The following is a 9,281-nucleotide window of genomic DNA, read 5'->3' as shown; positions in this document are numbered from 1 at the left end:
CACAAATGAGGACTGACATGGAGACAACCAAATAGTGAGTGGAAAAGAAGACCCAATGTCACGACCCCGCTCCGACCCCTACAATACTTGTTGATGGGTGACAGAGAGTGGGATTGCAACCAGAGGTCGCGAATGTCACTCAGGTGGGAGTGGCTCAACACGTTTAAAAATGTAGAATCAAAGCAAACCACGAAATAAAATAAAAACTCATTCATCATGCATCATAAAAACTGCACAAATCAAAGCTATTATATACATATACAGTCTTCAAAGTTTCTTTACAATTCTGTCCAAGGAACTACAGGACAACAAAATTTAAATATTACATCAAAATAACATTGTGGCACTGCCACCCAACACCTATTATAAAAAGTTCCTTATCAGATCCTGAACTTCAACCTCCTGCCACCACTATCCAACTAACCCGTCAAGAATGGTCGGTTATCACTCTACACAGATGGAAAAATAAGAAGAATGAGCTAAAAGCCCAGTAAGTAGATCATTGCCCTTGCATTCCCACCTACATGCACACATATAAGATAATGTGGTCCGCAGATCATCACAGTTCATGCGAATCAAATAGTAAAGTTATGCATCACAATTCATTAGCAGTGTAAAACGGAGTATAATTTAGATATCATGGCAGTACATGTTGTATGAGCTAACAGGTTTTTCACCTCCTACTATAGTAACAGGTCAGTACCCAGAAAGAACACACAAAGCACACATGCAAAGCCTAGAGTTGTCTACTCCCGAAGTAGAAGTCACATTGACCGGGCCAAGCCAATCCTAAACTTTGAACTTCTACCCTCATTCAGAAGGGAGGACAATGACAAATGGAGGCCCCATTTCATAATGTCCTCACTCACACACATAATCCCCAATGCGCTTTGGGCTTTTCGATAGGTGATGTCCTTGCAAGACACGACCCTCTCCTTATGCCTTCAGGCGAGAAGGCATTACACTACCATTGGAGGAACCAATGCATAGTGCCCATAACAATGTGGGGGACGCGACCCTCCCTGTTATTTGCAATCACCTCCCATTCCTATCATTGGAGTCGAGGCACAGTCCATCCAACTACCAATGGAGTCCCTATTGTGTAGTGGCCATGTCACATTTATCAGCCTCATTATAACAAAATTACAATAACCCATTACCGATGGAGGGCCCATTGCATAGTGGTCATATCACATATATCAGTCTCAATATAACATAATGACAATATCCAACTAGCAATGGAGGACCCATTGTGTATTGGTCATGTCACATATATTAGTCTCAATATAGCAAAATTACAATATCCAACTACTAATAGACGACCCATTGCGTAGTGGTCAGTATAATAGATACCCCATTTTAAATCTGGAAAATTTCGTGATTTCTAGAACCCTTAGAACCGCATTATCCTAGTCAACGAAAATCTATAGTGCACATAGCCTACCCTATGGCCCATAACCATTATGCCTACCCAGAACACTGTAGATACCCTGTTTTCACCCAAAGTCTTGTAACCGCCCTATTTCACCAAAAAAATCATTAAAAATAGTAGAAAAATCCTTTTTGATCCAAAATTTCTTTGGCAGCTTCATAAGAGCCCGAAATACACACTTGAATAAAGAAATATAAGTTTTGATCAGACTTGTTCTGGGCGACACTGGCAGTGCCACCCAGCTTAGACTGGGCGACACCACTAGTGTTGCCGAACCCAATTTGACTTGAAATTGTCAGTTTTTGGCAGGATAGCTCACTGGTCAATCCTAAGCAGAAAGATGTCGTTTTGAGCAGTCCTGACCTTGGAGACACTGCCAGTGTCGCCCAGCCCAAATTGCTTGAAGACGGCAGTTTCAACACAAGAATGATCCCCTGCCTTTCTCGACCAATTTTCCTCATTTTGGACAATTTTGGCTAGGCGACATTGCCAGTGTCGTCCAGACCCAGAACCCCCCCAAAAAGGCAGTCCAAGGTTGGCAATTGCTTGGTTATGGAAATTTGCCCTTCTCAACAGATCTTTGGCCTTATAAACCTCATTTTCGGGGCCATTGGGAAGAGGAGAAAAAAAAAAAAAACACTTGGTGAGCTTGTGAAACCCTAATTGAAAACCCTAACCTTAAGCCTAAGAAACATTAACCTAGACCTAGGGAACCCTAGTTCAAAACCATCTCGAAGGCACAACAACCCTTTTCAATCAAATATCTTCTGGTCAACTTCTGAGTCAGAGAGGAAAAGACGATGCCGGTTCTGATCTGGGTGAGCCCTCGAAGGCTCGGGGTCCCAGGCCATCTGGCTCGGTTTGGTATTATTCACTTGCCCTTTCTTTCTTCTTCTTCTTCTTATTTTCTTGATTTTATTTTGATTAATTTTGGTTAGTTTTTTGCTTTGAACTCATGTTTTAATGTTTTGGATCATTCTGGTTCTGCCACTGATTTGAGAGTGGATCTGCTTGTTTCTGGGCAGATCTAGCGTCAAACCTGAATTCGATTGTCCCACTTTCTCTATCAAATTATTTTTATCAGTTTAAGGTTTCAAATATCAAGATATATGTGTCGGAAGATCTGTCCGATTTTTATCGTAAACAGTTTGGCGCCCACAGTGGGGCATTTCGAACTTGATCCAAGCGCCAAAACACGAGTTTTAGGTACTTTTTTTCACTGTTTTCAGTCACAAAAAAGTCCAAAAAATCAGCTGTGACCAGAACCTAGGGTTTTAGTGCTATGAAACCTCGTCTGTGTTGGGCGACATCAGTAGTGTCGCCCGGGCGACACCACTAGTGCCGCCCAAGTCCAGGGCGACACTCCCCCTGTCGCCCACATTCAGAAGTCTCAAACATTTATGAGACATTGTAGTCTTGTTCCAAGGACTCTCTCGTGATTGTTCAAAAAATTTCAGATCAAAATAAAATCTTTAAAAATACAAAAACAATATTAAGGATAGGTATGGTCTATGTGCACTTTTTGTTTTTACTTTATTTTAATTTATTTCATCAGAAATATTATTTTTCCTACTTCTGCAAGTTTATTGTAACCTTATTTGATCAAAGTTAACAAAATAAAAATAAAAAATAAATAAATAAAATACTCTTTTGGGCAACACCAGCATTGTCGCCCAGCCTATAAGGGCGACACCAGTAGTGTTGGCCGGGTGACTCCACACATGTCGCCCAGTGGTAGTGGTCCCAAAAATTTCCTGGGACCCCACATGCCTCTTCCAGAGGCTGTTAAAAAAATATAAAAAAAACTATTTTGCTTCAGATGGGTCTGTTTTGCTCTTTGTTTTTTCATTTTATTTTAGTTTGTTAATTTTGATTAAAATCATGTTTTCCCTACTTTCCGTAAAATCCACATTAACGGCGTGAGGGTAACCTAGCTTTGAGAGTCGAGGAGGTTGGGAATCGTGTAACTTTAATTGTGAGCGCCCCTTCATAATCCTTTGCTTCAAAGAAATTTCTCTTATAGTATGACTTGGTGAAAATCCTATAACAGGAGGCCAGGACCTATGTGAGGACCTATATCAGCCTAGCTGCATTTCAAGAACTAGAAACCCACTCTCAAGCAAAGCCTACTATAATCTAAGTCAAAATGTTTCATGTGATATGCTCTCTTATTTATGTTGGTTAATCTTAGATCTTAGTCCGGACCAGCTTTTAGTTCGAGCTGAACCCTCTGGATCCAAATCCAAGCTTGTACCCTGCTTAGCTCAGGTCCGAACCTGGTTTCGCTTTAGTTTGAACATAGGCCCCCTCTTGGTCTGAGCCGAAGGCTCGTTCTAATTCATCTTTGATACAGTCCAGGTCCATACCTGGTCTGATCATCAAAACTCTCTAGGTCCAAGTTCAGGCTTATACCTAGCTTAGCCCAAGTTCGAGTCAGGTTCCACCTTGGTCCGAACCTGGGCCTCCTTCTTAGTCCAAGCCTAGGGGCTCATGCCTAAACCAAGTTTGATCCAGTTCGGGTCCACACCCGGTCTAAGTATCATAACCCTTTAGGTCAAAGTCCAGGCTTGTACCCAGCTTAGCCCAGGTCTGAACCAGGTTTCGCCTTGGTTTGAACTTAGGCTCCCTCTCGGTCAGTGTCGAAAGCTCGTTCCTAGTTCATCTTTGATCAAGTTCGGGTCCATACCTGGTCTGATCATCAAAACCCTCTTGGTCAAAGCTCAGTTTGGTACCCAGCCTAGCCCAGGTCTAAACCAGATTCACACCCAGGTTCGGACCTAGACCCCCTTTTGGCCGGAGCCAGAAGCTCATGCCTAAACCAACCTTGACCCAGTTTGGGTCGTTTGATCTTTAAAATCCACTTGGTCCAAGCTCAAGCTTACACCCAGATCAGTCCAGGTCTGTACCAGGCTCACACCCAGGTCCGAACCTTTACCCACTCTTGGTTTGAGCCGAGACTCGTACCCATCTAGTCTAAATCTCAGTCTAGGTTCTAGCATAGGTCTAAGCTTAGAGTTGCCTCTAGAGCTAGATAAGGCTTACCCTAGTTCAAGGTCTAAACCAATACCCGTTGAGTGTAACAAGTCTAGATTCTGGTATAGTCTTAACTTAGGTCTTAGTTAAGGTTTTGCACCTAGAGTCAGGCTAGGCCTACCCTAAGTCGCTGAGTCTATATCTTACCAAAGTCTAGATTCTAGAACCCCACCAAAAGCAATCACCATGTCAATGACTCAAGGCGAATATGATGATTGCTCCACGTCCGACTCTAAGCCTAACCTGCCCAAACCCAGAAGCCAATATGACGCGATCCCTTGGGATTATCAACAGAACTCGGGTCAATCTATTATCCAATGCCCAGGTCTTCAATTAGAGGCAGTGTCTCAAGGGTCCACTCCTAATCCTGAAATCTGTGTGCTCAAAAAGTCAGCTCCGCCCGAAAAACCATGAATAGTCAAGGGGTTCGACTGGGGTCGTCCTACAAAGGCTTTTAGGCAACCAAACTAGAAGTCGAGTGAGGGAAGAAGTTCATGCAGTATCAAAAGCCAATTCCCACAACTCGAACCGAGATAACCCCGAGGCACAACGATCTCAAAACCAAGACCCACCTAGGTCTAAGGGATTTAACCCAGCCTTGAGCCACCATAGTAAAACTCGTGAGAACCTGAATGTTGTACGAAGCAGAGGTGTCAATCTAGACCAACCCTTAGGCGAGATGGGTGTCCAAGCTACCCTTAGAGTCTAGGTGACTTAGGTTACACCATTCATGCCTCAGCTTACGGGACGATCCCAAACCAACTTAGTGGTATAGGTCAACCCCTAGCACAACCGAGTTAGCCGATTCTTCAATCAGTCCCTCTACTTCATCGGGTCCAACAAACTGTGAAATTTCTGCAGCCGGTGGCGTCACCTATGGTTCAGTACACCCCTTAGGCACAAATGTATCAAACAACCCCGGTGACTGCGGCTCATAAATCTCAGGCCCATGTAGACCAGCATGTACCCCAAGTGCTGACTCATCAGCCTATGCTTGGGAACCCACCGACCGGTGGGCTTACTATCATGCCAAATACCCAACACAAAGGAACCATAAAAGTAATGCAGGATATGCTTGCAAGAATGGGCATGCATGAAATTCTACCCCCAAAGGCCAATGTCTATGAGACCCTTGGAGGCATGGAAGACCTTCCCCTGGGATTTTTCATCTCAGAATTTAGAAACAAGTTCAATGGAAAGAGCGATCCAGATACTCACTTCAACGCGTACATCCTCTTCGTTTCAGCTTTACGAGACATGCCTAACCAGTTGAAGGCCATATTTTCGCAAACATTGGCCAACGAGGCCTTGAACTGGCATCGGAGAACAATGTCCACTCAACAACACATCACTTCAGATGAAATGTTCAACATATTCGTCTCTAACTACCGTGGTTTGACACCAAGATCTCTCTCCCTGTGCAAACTCAGTCCAACGACACAAAACGTAGGAGTATCCTTCGAGGATTTCATCGGTCGATTCCGTGAGGCAGCGATGCGGGTCATAGAATGTCCACTCACAGACCTTGCCAAAATATTCATGGCCTTAGAGAGCACCGCTCCCAAATAAATGACCTTCTTCAGCCAAGGTCTTATCCCCCACTCTTTTGACTCCATGATTGAGCGGGTGGTGCAACATGAAAGGGCCAGAGGGACACCCCTCAGCACCAGGCCCAACAATAAACTGATAACAACTCCCCAAAATAAGAACAAAAACAATAATAAGGGGAAGGCTTCCATTCAGTTTAATGAGATTGTCGTTAACAAACCGACTCGAGGTTCAGCCACTCAGCACAACAATCGGGCAAAAACCGAAGAAGTCAGTCTAAAAATAACTCTCAAAATAATAACCAAAGGTGAGAGGATAATTTTACCCCTCTCAAAGAGCCATTAGAAAAAGTGTTGGAATTACTCATGACTAGAAATATGGTTTATCTCCCGCCACCATCTGAACCGCCATTTCAAGTCACGGATAAGAGCAAGTGGTGCAAATGGCATCAAAGCCATGCTCATGATACCCAAAACTACTTGTATTTGAAACGGGTGATTCAAGGGCTAATCAATAGGGGGGACATCACTGTCGTACCTAGAAATCAACCTGTCGAAGAGCCTAATCAAAGGATGGGCATCTTCACAAATCCTCTCCTTAAAAATATGGTCCTAACGACTGAAAAGCCGAGAGCTCAAGACAACTAAAAAGAGAACGTCATCATTCACATGATTGAGAGTGGAGATGAAGAAGATGATCCCAGTCAATTCATATTTGCTTGTGATCATCACTTTCAAGAGTCTGAAGAAGATCTTTTGAGCCTTCTAAGAGAAAACCCTTCACCTCCAAACCTCTATAACCTTCCCAAATGAGACCAATATGGCGAAGATGATATGCTAGAAATTGATATGGTCAGAATCAATGAAAAGGCGTCATCTCCCAAACAAAGGGTCAACACTCTGAAATCTCCCATTACTCTCGCTAAGGCTGACCCTGTCGAGCTTCAGGCTGACGAGGTTGATTCCCTAACTCGAAGAGGTCGAGTGTTCAAACCCATTCAATTGATAGCCGATACTCTTGATGAAAGAATGGGAAACACCTCAAAAGCCAAACAACTAGTAGGGTTTACAGATCATGAACCGAATAAAGAAAGTCAAGGATGCGCAACCACCTACGATCTATCGGCTCATCTTGAGAAGATCCAGGCTCAAATCTCCATCTTGAAGCTGCTCGCTAATTCACCAACACACAGAGCCCAGATCGAAATGGTCCTCGCCAAAACACACATCTTAAGAAACACACAGCCGGATGAATTGTGCGGAACAATCAACCAACTGATGGCACCAATTCCAATTTTGTTCACGACAATGACATCCCAGCCAGCTTCAACAGCTTTTATGTCCAACCTTTGCACATCACCTTTTTCAAGCTAGGATACGAGATACGGAGAGTGCTTGTTGATAATAGGGCATCCTTAAACAAATGACCAAGAGACAAGCTGAAGGCATATTGCAGGTTACACTCACGATCGACCATATAGTCGATCTCTTGGACATAAAACCTTCATTCAACATGCTGCTAAGAAGACTGCATGAAAACCTCGTGGTTGCCTCTACACTCCATCAATGCCTCAAATTTCTGACTAAAAATGAAGTCATGAAGGTATGTGCTGAACCCCCTTCTTTTCTCAATCCTAGTATGGGTAATGGGAAGCTAGCCGTAGGGGTTGAGCTTGGAGAAATCCCATTCGCTTCCTTCGAGCAATCCAATTGTGCCACCTTACGCCTAAAGGACGGTGACCTTGTTCCCCAAATCTTAAAAATTTTCGAATCGATGAATGACATTATCCAATGTCAACATCGATACGGTTTCGGGTCCCTCGAGGCTGGGCACATGTTCTTCTCCCAAGGCTTCCAATCAGGCTAGCGCTTGGGAAGTCATGGGTAAGGTGTAACGAAAGCAATCTCTAAATCACCTAAAGCCAAAACTGAAAACGGGGATCGAAGAGGTCTCGGGTGTTCTCTCACCTTATTTCAAAGCCGGATGAAGCCTTCAAGCTATCCAAGTTTTGTATCTGGAGGCATTCAAAGCCTCGACCCACTCAATGCTCATCCTTCAAAACGGCCAAAGGTGATCCTTGAATCCCCAATGGGGAATAATTCCTTTTCCACACCTTGACACACACAAGAACTAGGGATTGAAGACCTTTATGCTGACCTGGATTTGAAGGTATGCACAATTGGCTCTGACACAGCCAAGCATTCCCTATAACGGTGCATAATACCCAAGACAACGAATTGGACGACCAAGACCAAGATTAAGAGAGCTAAGAGTATGAAGAAATCCCTCAACCTGAGGAACTCACTTCCCATGTTGAGCAATTCAAGTAGAGGTTCAAGGGTGACCTAACGGCTATCATCAAAGAGACGATCAACGTAAACCTAGGAATTGAGAAGGACTCAAGGTTAGCCAAGATTGGAACCTCCCTATCTCATGAGGAGCCGAAATATATGATTTCCTTTCTCAAGGAATATCGCGATGTCTTCGCCTGGTCATATGATGATATGTCAGGGTTAAATCCCACATTGATGCAACATCACTTAATATTCAATGAAGGGGCAAAGCCTGAAAGGCAGAAACTCCGAGATCAAAGGATCTCCCTTGAGCTCAAAATTAAGGAAGAAATCGACAAACTACTCAAGACGAAGTTCATTACCCCTGTCGATAACTCAGAATGGTTGGCCAACATAGTGGTCGTACCCAAGAAAGACAGGAGGATCCGAGTGAGTGTCAACTACCAAGACCTCAACAAGGCCTGTCTAAAGGACAATTTTCTATTACCAAACATAGATGCCTTGGTCAACGACACTGCGGGGCACGAGATATTGTCATTCATGGATGGCTGCTCAGGCTACAACCAGATCCTCATGGCAGAAAAAGACCAAATCAAGACTTCATTCATAATGCAATGGGGAACTTATTGCTTCCAAGGCATGCCCTTCGGCCTAAAAAATGCAGGGACAACTTATCAGCAGACAATGACTAGCATCTTCCACGATTTGACTCATACCATCATGGAAGACTATGTTGACGACATTCTGGTCAAGTCGAAGGCCAGGTTTGATCATCTCACCAACATGAGAATCATTTTCGAAAGACTTCAGAAACATCAACTCAAACTCAATCCACAAAAATGTGCTTTTCGAGTTGAATCTGGCAAATTACTAAGATTTTATAGTAAGCCAAAGGAGCATTGTGGTGGATCCATCCAAAAAACGAGCCATCACTAAAATGCCCCCTCCCCAGAACATCAGAGAAATCTGTGGGC

General features: G+C 43.7%; 1 long non-coding RNA gene across 1 annotated transcript in view; it reads right to left on the bottom strand.

Moving 5' to 3' along the window:
- Window positions 1-231: 231 nt before the first annotated feature.
- Window positions 232-9,281, bottom strand: part of LOC148780496 (uncharacterized) — a 46,663-nt gene continuing 37,613 nt past the window's right edge. The window contains exon 2 of the long non-coding RNA XR_016041486.1: window positions 232-449. This is a non-coding gene — a long non-coding RNA (uncharacterized LOC148780496). The remainder of the gene's footprint in view (window positions 450-9,281) is intronic.

This window comes from Amborella trichopoda, chromosome 9 (genome assembly GCF_054954075.1).
Source record: "Amborella trichopoda isolate Santa Cruz 75 chromosome 9, AtrichopodaSantaCruz75HAP2 v2.0, whole genome shotgun sequence".
Classification (NCBI taxonomy): Eukaryota; Viridiplantae; Streptophyta; class Magnoliopsida; order Amborellales; family Amborellaceae; genus Amborella; species Amborella trichopoda.
The sequence above is the reverse complement of the archived record's forward strand: the minus strand, read 5'-3'. Positions and strand labels throughout refer to the sequence as shown.